The sequence below is a fragment of the Struthio camelus genome, chromosome 18, assembly GCF_040807025.1.
Source record: "Struthio camelus isolate bStrCam1 chromosome 18, bStrCam1.hap1, whole genome shotgun sequence".
Taxonomy (NCBI): domain Eukaryota; kingdom Metazoa; phylum Chordata; class Aves; order Struthioniformes; family Struthionidae; genus Struthio; species Struthio camelus.
Window position 1 is genome coordinate 3,389,042 of NC_090959.1, and position 15,174 is coordinate 3,404,215.

At 45.8% G+C, this 15,174-nt stretch overlaps 1 protein-coding gene across 6 annotated transcripts in view; it reads left to right on the forward strand.

Annotated features, from left to right (window-relative positions):
* RALY (RALY heterogeneous nuclear ribonucleoprotein) overlaps window positions 1-15,174 on the forward strand; it is a 163,184-nt gene that overhangs the window by 14,170 nt on the left and 133,840 nt on the right. Inside the window, exon 2 of one of the 6 annotated variants that reach the window (XM_068912431.1) lies at window positions 7,943-8,094. The exons of 4 other annotated variants lie outside the window; for them this stretch is intronic. The gene's annotated coding sequence lies outside the window, so the exon portion shown is untranslated. Of the gene's footprint in view, window positions 1-7,942; window positions 8,095-15,174 lie in introns of those variants that run through there. One more of the 6 variants, XM_068912426.1, reaches the window with a different exon arrangement.

The window sequence follows — 15,174 nt, forward strand, 5'->3', positions numbered from 1 at the left end:
CCATCGAAGTTCTAGGGCTGCGAGACGTCTGCCAAAGCTCTGCCCCTGTGCTCTCTGGGGTAATGCCAGTCCCACCCTCTATGCTGCATGCCTCCAGCCCTTCTTTTTGAGAGAAATCTATTAACCTTTACCGTTATTTCTCTATCAGCCACTCCTTGTCCAAGATAGTTGAGCTGGTGCAAGGCCCTCCTTTGGTTGTACAGGAGTCTGGGAGAAATCATAGCCCCTGACCTTAAGGCTTTCTTTGGGACTGAGTGTTTTGTACCCCTACCAGCAGAGCCTTTCTGTGTGTGGCCTCTACTGGCGTAGAGAGTAAATAGACATTGCCTCATCTCAGAGAAAGTTGTGAGATTTGGTTACCCTGTGTTGCATATGTGTATTTGGAGAGACTTAGCACCTCACTTCCAGGTTCCTGCTGTGGAGATGCATGGTGTTTTTTTTTCAAAATGCGGAGCTGGACCATTGGGGCAAGAGGTTTTAGGCTTAAAACAAAAAGGATGAGGGGACCGGCGTTCTGTTTTGGGGCTCAAAAGCTAACTCTGGGGGACTTGCTTCAAATCCTTGAGGTTTCCTACAGGTCCTCCATTCTGGGTGCCTCTTAATTTTTATTTTGATGATGTGTGCATGATCATTTGCTGTTATACCAGCTATAAAGCAGTAACAGCTATGATCTTGGGAAAAACAGTGTAAGAAAATGGTTATGGCAGATGCAACTTCAAAAGGTTCATAACCGTGGTTTGAGGAGTTATGCTGGGGTGTCAGAGGAAGAAGTATATTCAGCCTTGTTCTTCGTAGGTACAACATGGGAAACGTCGTACTGAAGCACAGATACTTCGTACTCTATGGGCACTCTTTATATCCCTGCTTCCCATTCAATTTAGCTACATGCTGTCCAGGAGAGAACTGATGATTTACGCTGGTACTCTAATATGTTGTTCTGCAGATAGATAGAATTGGAGTCTAACAGTTGAATTTCCCAACTGAGTTGGTGAACAAGCCCCGCTGGCACTGGGTGTGCAAGGTGTCTGCTCTGTTCTGATTCCTGCCATTGCTTGAGTAGATTTAATAAATGACTTAAATTGACAGAAGCAAGCCCATTTACAAAGAGAGTGAATCGAGTGCTGTAGACCTGATGTAAAGCTTTCTCCACTGTCTTTGCATGGGGCTTTGCCTGGCAGTGCAGGGGCAGCATACCAGAAAATGAAGCTGTAGCTTGGTGTTAGGAAAACAGTTCTCACTTCAGGACAGCGTTTGAACAGAAGTTGCGTGGAGCAGGGTGGATAGGTGGAGAGCACAATGATCCATCCTGAACCACTGCTCATTGTACGTTCTCTGGCAGCACAGCTGACCTTGTTCCACTGCTGCTAGCAGGGCAGATGAGCCAGGAAAAAACATGGGTGACTCTGCATGATGGCTTTATAGCTGCGACTATCCCCCTTTCGGAAAACGTGTCAATGAACCTATTGTCTAATGCACATCCTAGTTCACACTATAGCCAAGGGGCTTGAATGACTTTGAGGTTTTTGTACAGAGGTGGTTGCTTGGATGTAAGCACCTGGGCTGTCCTCCTGAACCACTCCGTGCATTGACTGGGTTGGGATCCTTTCTCATGGGAGCCAGCACAGAAATGGTAGAGGAAGACATTTTTGTAGAAGATAGCCAGAGCTGTTGCCTTTGTTATCTCTCTTAACTGCCCATCTGTCTTCAGAGTTTGCTAAATTCTTGATCTTCTGAAGCAGTATAGTCAGAGCTGCCGTGAAGAGTGGTCTCTAGGCCAAATTTGTTGTCTGTATTATTTATGCGCTGGAGTACGTAACTGGCGTGGGCAAACCTGTTACCATTCAAAGGGAAGTCTCAGCTGACCCCAGCTGCCTGCCTGTATCGGAGACCGCCTGTGATCAGCTGCACTGCTGGGCCACGTCCATCTTTCTCATTTGCCCCAGGTTCGTGTTGGGTGTTCAGCAGCTTCCGTGGACCAGGGCTTCTTCCTCAAAGGGCTCTGATTGCCTGCTGCAGAGGGTACTCACCAGCTGGCCAAAATCTAGCTGACCTCTGGCTACCTGCAGAGGCAGTATTGACATATGAAGCCAGGTATGTTATACAAAAAGCAGTATTTCCTTTAATCAGGAATACTTTATTCACTGTGTAGCTCTTTCATCCCAAAACACTGTTACAGATGATGAGCCAAATTTAACGCTCTGTTATTCTGGCATGAATTGGGAGTAATTCTTCTGATTACACTAGAGCTGTTTTGATTTACAATAGAGTAATAGAAGAGTGGAGCCCTACAGTAAATAGGGCTCCAGTGGGGGAAGAAAAGCAGCAGCTAACAGACTTGGACCACATGGCCACAAAATCCTTCTGACCTCATGAAGTAGCCTTAGCTACTTATTATCCATGCCAAAAAACAAAAAAACTTTTTTCCCCTCTTTGGAGGCTTGCTCAGAGGTATTCCCCCCCCCCCCCCCCCCCCCCCTGCTCTTTACTGTATGCAAGTTAAACCTGGTGTTTCTGGCAGGTAGTGTTCTGCAATTTTGGGATGATCTGCATACCCTGTGTCTTTGGGGAATCAGTTTTGTCACTTAACTGAACTGTGAGAGGTTGATGCCAGCTGAGTAACAGTGTAAGCGAGCTCAAAGAGAGGATTGGGCAAGGTGGGCATCCAAGCCCTGCAGCCAGGGCTGCAGATAGGATCTTCTGCGGGGCTAATCCAGCACAGCTTTAGCTGGATTTGCATGCGTGTGCCACTGCAAGAGCTTTGTTATTACACTGCCTCTTGGTCTGTGCTCAGATGGGCTCATCACATGTGATGGTGTAGAGGTGGATGTAACGGCACTCCCTAGGCCTTTTTTTTCCCAGTAGTTTGTGAATTGCTTATTTCATTGTTTTGAGTGCATTGGAAATGTCTAGATCTATTTGATCCAAAGCTATTGAAACCTTTGGAAGGTCCCTCACTAGTTTACTAGTTTTGAATGTGACTATAGCTGTATATGGAATATTTGTGTGGTCTGCCAAGACAATGCGGATCTCTTGAGCCTCTCCCGTCATCATCAATGAAAAAGGCAGGAAGAACCAATGGGGTTGGAAACATGCTGTGTTTTCCAGGTGCCTCTTCTTCCTCTTGGCAACTTGGGACTCTTTACTTAGTGAAGAGGGTCTCTCCTTAGAGGCAGTAGCTTCTGATGAGCAGAATCTCTGGCATGTGAAATTTGGGAATTAAATCCACTCATCTTCACAGAAGGTCCTGTGTTCCATCCAGAAAGTCAGCTTTGGTCACAGCTGTATCACTTCTGTTCTTCCTAATGTATAGCGCAGAAAATCCTGAGCTATTTGTGCAGCTACAATTAATCAAGGCAGATGACTTGATTATTTTTTAATACAATATTCACCAGGATCTTTAGGGAGGAAAGAGGTTAGTGAAACTTCATTTCCCTGTGTGTCTCTGTTCTGTGGTTGATAATTATTTTTAAACTGCCTGTGATGCTGTGAGTTCAGGTTGTCGTACTTTTTTTTTTCATAGTTGTCAAAATGTCAATTCTAATGAAAGTCTCTACAGACATGCTGTACCTAAGTGATTTAAGCCTTTAGGCTAAGCAGGCTGCTGATAGCATTTTCAGATGAGTCAGAAAGGCTTGTGTTTCTCTTTTTTAATATATATATTTTTTTTTGTTGGGTTGGAATGTCTTCATCAAAATTAGCTATTGAAGGGCATTTTTTTTCTTTGTTTTTAAAGGCTAAGCTGTTGCTTGTCAGCTCACTGCAGAGCTGTTTAGAATTCAGCTTCTTATATTGCAGTCACATTGGGGAAGAAGGAAGTTTCTGTATAATAACAATAATTGAAAATTAATAGTAGATTAAATTAATACATAATTAGAAAACGCTAATGCTCCTCGCGAACAAAGGCTGATCCCTATAGGAGCTTTATGAATTGAAGAGGAAAAGTATATGACGCTTTCCCTGAGCCCTGTCTTTATTCCAGCCTGCAGATCATTAAAGCAATTATAATTTCACAGAGGTTTGATCTGGAATTGATTTCTTTATGATAATTCAATTTAGAAGCTAGCTTCCTCCAGGGTGGAAAATGACAGGAGATGAAGTATATAAATCCCTGGTACTGTCCACAGGCACACATGAAAACTGGCACCTAGCCAGTGAGGATTTACTCCAAAGAATAGTCTTCCTTTGACCTTATGGCTGGAGCATGAGATATTTTAGTACTTAATTAGAAAATGATCAATATCAGCTTTCTGCCAGGTTGTGTTGGAACAGGACATGGGCAGGGTACTGAGCTGTGGATCGGACGCTTCATCACAAGCAATGCGTGTGGTGGTAGCATGAATTTTGCAGAGAACTGCGTTAGCATGAAGGCTCTCTGGATACAGCTCTCAACAAAGCCATCCTTTCTACAAATCAGGTCTTCCAGCTCAGCAGATAGGGGTGGCCTGTTGGAAAGGGCCAGCAGCTCGAAGGGAGAGGGATGCTGGTGGAGATGACCCGTGTGGAGTAGGACGGCAGTTGTGTGGAATTTCTCATCAGGGAGCTGTCTGAGGATGTGAATGGAGGAGGGACTGCCTTTGAGTCACCCTGCTGTCCCATTGGCTCTGCAGGTGCTTGTTGGTCCTCCTCGGTCTGCAGTATGCCCAGTGTTGCTGTGAAGCTTTCCCTGGGAAAATCAAAATAGCTCCAGAGTGGGGCTTAATAAAAACCAATGCAGTCAGGCAGCTCCTGGGGAAGGACCTGAGCTCAGCTCAGATGAGCATTCACCCCGCTTCAAGCTGTCAATTCAGAAACCTCTTTAGGGAGCACTGCATGGTGCAAGGTGCTGTGTAAGCAGTGCTCAGGATGGTTCTTGTCTACCCTCAGAAGACAATACCCTCTTTCATCCACTTCTCATATCCCCTTGTGATCCTGCGCAGGCCGGATTCCTCATTCCTACTGTGCGTTCGTTCTATTGAAGGTGAGACTAGCAAGCGGGCATATTTGATGACTGACAGCAGCCATGGGCAGGTTAGGTGGGTATAGAGGATGTAACAGAGGATGCGTAGGGGAAATAGTACTGGGTTTGGGTGCCTTTTTTTCCTCCTTGCTTAGGCAAGCCTATCAGAAGAATCTTTGGCTCTCTGCTCTGCAGCCCATTCTAAAAACTTAGAAGCAAATTCATGAGGACATTTTACTGCATGAGCCAAACTTAGCAGAGTTTTCCAGCCTGCCAACTGCCTTGAGCTTACTCAGATCAGTAGAATACAGTAAACTGGGTCTAGCAGGAGCTTTCTTCTGCTGGGTATCTTCAGACCAGTCAGAGGCCTGGGTGGGATGGGCATGCTGTGCTGTCCTTCCCCGGAGCAGTGAATCATGGTGGCTCCACCATGCTCCTTGTATCCTCACTGGAGGCTGTGTGGCCAAGGCCGTTTTAGTCCTGCTCTTCATGGGCTCTGCAGAGAGACTCCTGGTCTGCTGCTTCCTGGCAGCTCCTTATGGGATTGCTGAAGTGAAGGTGCCTGTTTTTTTTCATCCACAGAAGGAGAGAGTCCTTGACTGAGTCTGCTCTGGAGCTGGCAGATTGTCCTGGGCAGTTCCCATGGGATGCATGTAATGGAACAAGAGAAATCATACCAGCAGTTAAATGTTGTGTGTTATATTGACTGTGTGCTGGAGTGCCATCTCCATGAATATATGAGCTCCCTGACTGCCTTGCCACCCACAGCACCCTCCTACCGTCATGTATCTGCGCCTATGCTTGGTGTATGCATTGATGCAGATATAGTCTAGTCAGATGAATATTCAAGTATTTTATGGCTTAAGCTTTTGCTTGATTCTTCCCTCCACCATCTTTAGATCATCTGCTCTTGCCATAAAACAAAGGCATGCGTAGGATGTGTCTCTCCACGTATGCAAAGCTGACTGCTCTGCAATCACCAGCATGCGCTTGGGAGCATAGAAGGATTATGGAGGAAAGAGAAAAAGGGATGGCTTAGACTGATGGGTGCAGCCTTCATTTGCAGTTGATGAAGCGTAACTGGCCTAGGAGGCCGCCTAGTAGCACTATATTTGAGAAGCACTCAGCACTTACTGCTGCCATCCTCTGGCAGTGTCCCAGGTAATGGGCAGAGAAATAAAACCCCATAGATAGATCCCTGTGTGTGGCGGAGCAGCTGTGCTGGGATGCCACAATATACTGCCTTGCTGCTTTACCTGGGGCAGGGCAATTGACTTTTTACTGCCCAGTCACAATGTGCTTTTGAAGGCCTTTTTGGTAGGCAGACCTGTAAGTCGTAATAAAATATGAGTGGAGGTGAGGAAGGGAGGAAGGAAAATACAGCAGAGAAGAATGAAGCAGGATGCAGTGAACTCAATGCAGCAAGGAAAATTGGGACCTCGTGAAAAAAAAAAGATAAAGTTTGCTAAGCAACTGCTCAGCTACATGCTTCCCCTCCCAATTAGACTGCATTAGTGGCTTGTGGGAAGTAGCACAGCCAGCTGAAACTGGTACCTGCAGAAAGAAATATCCCCTTGTTAATTTGCTTTCTTCTTGGCCCCACACAACGTTTAATTTTTATTTTGTAGCCATTTGCACAAAGACCCTCTGTTTTCCTGATCTCTAAGGCTGTGCATTTGGGAATCCTGGTGGAGCAGGATGGGTTTTTGTTCCCCCATATCAAATCATATTTGTTGAAGTTTTGACTTCAGTCACTGCTGCCTTTCAGGGCTTTTTAAAAAAATATAATGGCACCTGTTCAAAAGAAGGGAAAGAAATTAAGAGAGACTTTTAGCTTTAATTGCATTCATTAGGCTTGGCAGTTATAAGAAGAGAATGTCAGGGAAAGATTTAAAAAAAAAAAAAAGAAAAAAAAAGAAAATGAAACCCTGGATTTCTTTTTCTATCAAAGGGAGGCAGGATGGGTTCATGGCTGGGTTATGCAATGCTTCTTCACAGCAGTGAGCACTTATTCAGTGAGTGCATTTGTTTAGATCTATGGCGCTGCTCATGTGAGGCCATCTTGACTCTCACCATCCAGCTCCAGCTTGGTCTGTAGGCATTTTCCTGCCCTTTTTTTTTTTCATGTATGTGTTGCAACATGGAGAGGGGAGATCTCCATCAGGTCCTGTGTGGTAGGTGCGAGGAGGGAGGCTGCCCCGATGGGGTCCCGTGGTAGAGCGAGGGGCTTTCAGTTGGCTGGTGGTGAGAGGAAGCGTGAATAGGGGCCTGCAGCACCCAAGCACTGCAGGGAGGCCATGTTGCTACTCTTGGGGGCTGGGTGGGCTTGGAGAGAGAAAACGGCCCCGCAGGGAGGCCGTGGCGGTGTCCCCATGCCCCTGTAGAGCGACACCGTTCCCAGTTAGTATTTAGCTGTGCCTGGGAGTGGGCTGGGACTGGTCCTGGCTCTGGGCTTGGCACTCGGCACCTTGGGGCACCCTGGGTGCTTGGTGGCCCGGCGCTGGCTGCAGCGGGCCTCCCTCTCTGCGGCCCCCCTGGCCCTCACTGCTCTGCAAGGATAAGATTTCTGAGCCTGTGACAGCAGACAGCAGGGTGGATAACACTCAATGGGCACATCTCCACGGAGGGGGTTGCTAATCCCAGGTATGGTCCTCAGTGGCCATCTCGGAGAATGTTCTCCATGGACATCCAAGACACAAGATGCGTCATGGCTGAATGTAACTAGCCCTGCCCGAGTTGGGCTTGGAGATCACCCGTTGTCCCTCCCAACGCTGCCCAATGCCCCTTGATGTCCTGCAGCACAAGGGGGCTGGGTGGGTGGGTACTCTTCTCTTGGGGTGAACAGTTTGAATCAGCAGCTTGTGTGCTAGTGAATCAGAGAAGTGCTGTGTATCCTAGCGATCGAGAAACCAAACGGTGGCTGGAGCTGCACCAAGGAGTTTGGGGGTCTCGGCTGTGTCTCCTCTAACACATGGAGGTGGAGCTATTTTTCTCATCTTTTTCTAGATGCGTTTGAAGGAATCTCCCTCCCTTCTCCATCACCCGTTGGGTGTAGTTGCCCAGCAGTGCAGCACCCCAAGCTGGTGCTGCTGATCCATCCGAGCTGCACACTGCCATCATCTCCAGAGCTCCTTTGGAAACAGGAGTTCATCTGCAAGGTATTCTAATACTTCAATATTTGACATTTTGACAAGAGCATCTGAAATACTGAAAGCAGTCACAGAAGAAAAACAAATGCAGAGAATTTGATGTTTTCCTTGTCAGTGTTTTGTTTTGAAGTAGTGTTCTGGAATGAGTTGCTGAGATTGTCAGTAAAACAGCACGTCCGGATGGGGATTATTGTGATGTTTGGAAATACTAGTTCCAAAACCCTTTTCTTTGCTTTCATGTTTCCCCCTAGAACAGAATTCCTAATTTTCTCGGGAAAATGGAAACTGTTTTGTTGAGTTGGGGGAGGGGGTTCATTTTTGTCAAAAACATTGCTAGGAGCCTCGGTGATCTGAATTGGTCTTTTTCTGATCTGAGTCAGTTCAGCTGTAGTTGTGACTTCTTATTTGACAGAATTGGCATCATTGTTCAGTGCTCTGTACTTGCTGCTCTTTTGTGAGAAATATCTTCACTGTTCTTTCAATTTGTTCCTTGCCCATTAATCGTCCTTCTGGGATATGCTTAATCTTTTAAGAGCCACTTCTTTTAAAGAGAAGGGTTTAACATGATGCAGCTGAAATTTAAGCGACTGAATGTTTTTCTTACTGGTGACTCAGAGTTGTTGAACTCTGAAAGAGTATGTTCAGGTCTACTGTTCCAGCTCTAGGTGCTACTACCCCATCTGACCAGTTATCCCTTGATATTGGAAAACTATTTTATCTTTACTGATGTTTCCTTATGCTCCTTTACAATAGCTTTCTCTGTTTCTTCTTCCTAAAAGTGAACAGAGCAGGCGTTACTTCTTTCTGCAGTTGAAATGTGTCCGGAAAAGGAGGTGTGTGCAAATCAAAGTACACTGCTGAACTGAAGTGTGGTATCTGGGTAATGGTAGCTCTGCAGCTGCCCCTGCTAGTGTTGGGGTCCCAGTGTGCAATGGGCACTTTTAAACTTGGGTTATGGCCTGAACAAGTTGCATTTGAAATTGGCAGGATAAAAAGAAGTAATCAGTATCCCATACATTTTTGATCAACAAGCAGTGGAGATCCTGAGGTTTTTAGTTGCCAGAGTATCTACTGAATCTGAGGCCTGTGCTATAAACACAAGACAGTTCTTTCTCCCCCTCAGGTGTTCACATCTGTGCACATAAAGGATGAAAATGCCTCCCAAAGGGTCAAGGAGGCACTCCTGGAAAAGCTACTCTGAGACAGATTTTTTTTTTTTTTTACATGATGCCATGGTAAACTTGTTGGATAATGAGCTCCAATATATTAGAAAAATGTTGCTTAAAGCATCTGGGTCAAGTCAAGCTAATTAGATGTAACCTCACTGATTCAATATCCCAATTAATTCATCATGCTCTGAGAAATCTGCAGGAGGGCTGTACTTTGCTATTCTCTGGTGTGATGCACGGTCCAGCATTTGATTGAGGAAAGAAGCCACACATTTGTCTGGCAAGGAATTTAGGACCAAAATGAGCAATGGCCTTATAGTTTACTGGGACTGAAGTAATTTCATCAAAATGTTCTTTTGTGAAAGGCAAAATATTTGGTGGCTGATTTTATATTTAATTTAGGGAGACTGTTTGCTTAGAAGATGTCCAAGAGCTTGACACTCTCATTAGATGTTAACCAAGAGAGACTGGAACCCCTCCTGTTTGGAGAGGAGAGAAGTTCAATACTGTCCCAAATACTGCCTTGAGCTATTCCAAATTTTGCAGCCTGAAAAGTTGGGACAAAATGAAACTGTCACATGGAGAAGTACTCCCACCTCTTGCAGGGGTGGGGAAGTATTACATTTGCTAGGATCAGTGCCCAAAAGTGGAAGTCCTCAGACTTTTCTTGGAAATTCAGGTCTCTGGGTGCAGTCTCTTGCTTTGAGGCTCAAGAATCTCATCTTCCTTATCTATCCATGTGTTAGTAGTCAACAGAAAGTCTGAAACAACACACAGGTGAATGCCATGAAATAAAAAGGAGAGAGGCTTGTTGAACTTGGAGCATTGTATTGGGGCCCAAGAGCTGAATTCTCTTCCTCCTTCTCCCACAGATCTTGGAGAAAGTCATTTATTTCTATCTGCTTGTGTTTTTCATATCTAAACTATAAGTAATGTCCACCTCAAGGCACCACGGTATTGGCACAAGGAGTGTTTGAGTTCATATCAGATGGGAGGTACCTACATCACCACTGAGTTTGGAGGACAAAGTAACCCAATAACTTAATTGTTCCACATACCATTTGATAGCTGCTATTTTCATAGGTGGTTCTCGAGGGGTTTTACATAGAAGTCCAGTTTTCTCATTCTAGTGTCACAGATGAGAAAGTTGAGGCACCGTAGATGGGTCTGTTCCACAGTTGCCAGAGTATGATTCTCTGTGAGCTAAGCAATAATGTGAAAGGACTCAGAGCCCGATTAGTTTTACAAACACAATATTAACAGCATTAATATAAGAATAATGCAGCTGAAACTAGCCATGTGCACACAGACTGCCTTTCTGATGCCTCCTTAAGCCCTGTGAGCCGTGTGCCTCCCAACGCTTTCCTCCTATGACTGCTGGCATGCACATTGCTATATTGACCGAAGATTAATTTGGTAGGGGTGTGCCCTTTACTATTTTATTCCCAAGCTTTGCTTGTGTTCCCTGCGCCGTGCGTGTATCCGTCTCTGTGCTGGGGTCATAGCGAGATACAATGCGGGAGACGAGGTTTGAATTTAATTCCTTTACCGTGTAGTAAAATTAGAGCAGTGTGTTCTGTGAGAGATCACCATGGGAATGTACCATACCCGGTAACTTGGGAGAATAGATGTGACATTCTTAGTTTTACTGCCATACTTGCCTTGCTTTGACCCCTTGTGTGATTAAATTTAAGTGATCTGAAGTGCCAAGCTGCTTTTTAAAATAGACTTTAACAAGGAGAATTGAAAGATCGCAGGTTTAATATATGAATCCTGTCTCTTCTGGCTGATTTTAAGACAGCCGAGCTTACAGAGTTTGGGGTGGGATTAAGGGCAACAGCTCCCAGAACCTTACAAGCATAGTCAGGTCTCTGCTTGTCACAAGCACTGAGTTGGCAGAGGGAGAGCCCATGGCAGAGCGCATGGATCTGGAAGCAGGAATCTCAGCTGCTACCTGTGCTCCAGAAAGGGGAGGTGAAGGTCTCAGTCACTTTTCTCCATGGAGATCTGTCCTCCTGGACTAGTCTGGCTCACTTGGACAAAACCCCTCATCGCAATTAGCTATGACCTTGTATTAAAGCGTTTTCTTTAGAAGGGTACTCATTGTAAGCAGCCCCGTGGGATACTGTACATGCCCTGCCTCTGCAATGCCAGGAACTTGAATGCATATGTGGAACAGGTGAGCACTGGCATTTGTTCCATCTTCTGTTGCCTTCTCTGTACAGTTTGCCTCTACCTCTCTCTGCCTGGCTTTTCTGCCCAACAAAAGCTTTTGTTTCTTGGTGAATCAGTGCTATCTTCTTGCTTTATAGTGGGCACTTTTATTTTGCTATCTTGCTCTCAGGGATGCAATATTGCTGTGTCACACTCCAGCCCACCATCAATAGTCAGAGATATTAAATAGAGGAGGGGTGCTTGGATTTGTGATCAGCTGGGTATCAGCTGTCGTTGTACTGTGACTTTCTGACCCCTGGTTTAAGGGAAATGTCTTGTTATTGCTCATCTGCGCAACTTGCTTTCTGGTATGGTGGAAAAATGCATATTTGAGACTGCTGAGCTAATAGACTGGAGTGACAATGATACAGATATGTCTGGCATCTCTATAGTGTTTCTGCATCAGTGATGAGACAGAGACAAAAGATCACTGGAAGATATAAACTAGACTAGCACAAAAATTCCAAAGAAGCGACTGCTCTATCTTTGCAGTTTTTAAGGAGGCATCGTGTCCAGAGTCTGGGTGAAAAGGAAGCTTAATATGGAGGATCTCTAGGGTCCAGGGCCAGTTTAGCAACATCTTCCCTGTTGCAAATGGGTAAGGTGAAAAGTAAGTAAGAAAAAGCATTTCCAGATACTAAGAAGCTAATAGAGTTGCTATAGGCATCTCCAGGTCTCCGAGAACACATGGGGGACGTCAAGTCTGTCCTGCTCCTTTGAGCCGAGGACTCCATGGCTGGGCTTCTAGTGCTTGTCCATGCAATGTGGTCTTAATCAATTAATAATCTCTTCTACATTATCACTCTTCAATCTATGCGGCAAGCCAGCACAGAAGCATTTCTAATATGTTTTGATGCTGGCTAATTTTGAAACTGGCATCACAGTTTATAAAGAGAATAGGTTGTTTTTTAAATATGAGAGAGAGAGGAGGACAGATGAAAATTTTGCAGATCCTTATGCCAGCGTGGATACTGATGCCAAAGAACCTTAATGTTTTATGTCGTATTGCTTGAATCCTGCCAGTAATCTGATATTTAAAACAGAAGCGATGAATGCAGCTCTAGTAATATTAAATACTTCCCTATTCCAGTTCCCCTTCTTTAACAGCTAAGTGATACTTATACCAGCATGCACTAGAAACACCTTAGGCTTCGGAATTTCTTTCGTGTTTTGTTTTTATTCACAGTAGAACATGGCTAAATGTCCATAATTGTTAATCCCCCTGTCAGTGCGCCCTGGGAAGGAAGCCAGCCTTGAACTTCTCTGAGAGGCCCCTGCAGAGCTGAAGGATAATGGTGGTTGTGAGTCGGAGAATAGACTTTGGCCCAGTAAGCAGCTGGGCGGAGAAACTTGGCTGAGCATAATTTCTCACGGGAACCTTTCTTTCACTGAAAGATGACAATTTTTTTGCAAGAGGAAGGGAGAAGCCTGGCAGACAGGGTAGGATGCCAAGTAGGGGACCGAGATGCTGTCGTGCAGACGCTATTTTGGTGGCTATGGGGGAAGGTTGGTTCTGAATTGCTACGGGGGTTGTTGAACAGCAGCCACTGCCCAGTCTGGACTTGCCTCAGCAGGTGAAGACAGCACGCGTCATGCTTGCAAAGTGTTTTCGGCTCCCTTGAAGCGCAAGGCATAGTATGAAGGCCGGACCGTATTTCATATACCATGTTTAATGGCACAACTTTCAAAGGAGCCCAAGTAGTCACATCTAACAGACTTCCAAGGGTATTTGGTTGCCTATGTTCCCTAGGTACTTTTGAAAAGCCAAGCTTAACTGCAAAAGGAGGGAAGGCAGAAAGTTAAGCCATGTGTAATGCCAGCAATAAAGATAGGTGCTAAACCTTGTATATAGATATTTATCATAAAGATAGGTGGCTCTGTCTCTCCCGTAATGTATTCTGCAGTAAATTTCAAATGATCAAGGTTTAGTACCAATAAAGTTTGCTTTAAATTGGATTCTGGGAGGATGGGCAGAAGGGCAAACAGAGCGAGAGCCTGCCTTTGTTAACTAGCGATGTCCGGTCCTGACTGGGAGGAGACATGCCAGTAACTGTAGTCCATGGCTGAAACAGGCCTGTGGTCCTGCCTTGCTCTTGAAAGCATGGGGACATTGGAGAAAACTGAGCTGTATCCTCACCATACATAGGAGTAGAAATCCCAAGTTGGATATTCCTGCCTCATATCTTTGAAACAAAATAAGACCTTTACACTTTCTAAACTGTCTGGATCTGGTCAGCTGCATGAATCAGAAATACTCCTTCAATCTGTTTTCCTCTTCCTTTAAGCTAGAGGGAATGGGAAATCAATTTTGAAGAAATTAGGCTAAATCCAGGAGTTAGAGGAGTACCTGTCTCTGAAGTCAAACCAGGGACAATGCTCTGTGAAGTCGGGGAAATGCATATTTGAACCAGGCTGCAGAGGGTTCCCATCAAATTGCCATGGCTGGTGTGTGCTGAGGGGGGCAGCTATGGGACGCGAGTGGTTTGGGGATGTTACTTTGCAAGAGGCTTTTCAGGAGCAAGGTGTCTCCTGTGCTACCAGCACCTCCCTGCTCCCTTCCCTGGAATACAGCCCTCTGCCTTCACAGCCTGCGAGCAGGGTAACGAATATCCATTAAAGCTCGTGTAGGCATCGGTAGCAGTATTAGGCGGGATCAGCTGCGTTTCTCCTTAGAAACACCCACGCTCCAGGCCAGGCACAAGCTGGTACAGTGATTTGCAGGGCACAGCCTCAGCTAATGAGCCCTTGTGCCGGGCAGAATATGTTAGTGCGAGGCCAGCACCTCGCTCTGCTTCCCCTGCCTCTGCTCCGGCATCTGTTTGCAAGGGGTTATGCAGGAATCCTAGTGTATTTGACAACACGGCTGTGACCTCCAGGGAGGTCTTGTGATGGGGAAGCTGCTGTGGGTGAGGGGGGAATGAGGAACTATGAGGAACTGAGTACGCTCACCGACTCCTGTGTCGTGGGCCGAGGAGCTGGAGGACTGATTTCTCTGGCTCCACCTGTCCAGAGCAAACAGAAAAGAAGTATTACTCCCAACTGGGGAGAGAAGAGTTAAACTGCTGCTGTAATTCTCTGCCCCCTGCTACTGCTTTTTGCCAGTAGTTGGTTTAACATCTGCTTTGCTTGCAGTAGAGAGATCTTAGACTGCTTCAGAGCAGGGTGGTGGTCATTTCCCACACCCTGGGCAAATTCAGTGTAAAACATGTATCCTGTCCTCTTCTGCCATTTTGCCCATCTACTTAGAAATGTTGGGAGATGGATGCCTGGGAATTAGTGGTGTTACAGTGCTGCTGAAGCCTGGGCTGCACGTAGCAGAATAGCCCTGTGGATAAACCTTCATGTGAAGGTGAAGGAGACCTGGATTCTTCTTGCTTTATCGCTAACGTTTGGCGGCTTAATCCCCAGCGCGTGGCTGGGGTTTACTGCCCTGAATCTGGGTTGAAAGGGCACTGGGTCGTGTCATGTTCTGTGCAAGTGAGCTGGGAAATGTGGTGCAAACCAAGAGGGTCACCAGCGGGGACGTTCGGGGGACCTGGTATGGTTAGCATGTCCGAACACACCTTTGCCATCATGCAGGTGCAGTCTGTGGGAAGTTTGAGTATTTCTTGGCAGCGAATCCTGGCTTTGAAAAACACTTCCAAATTCTGTTGGTGGCCAGCCTGCATTGCTGATGTGTTTGAACAGCACAACAGCAAAAACACCC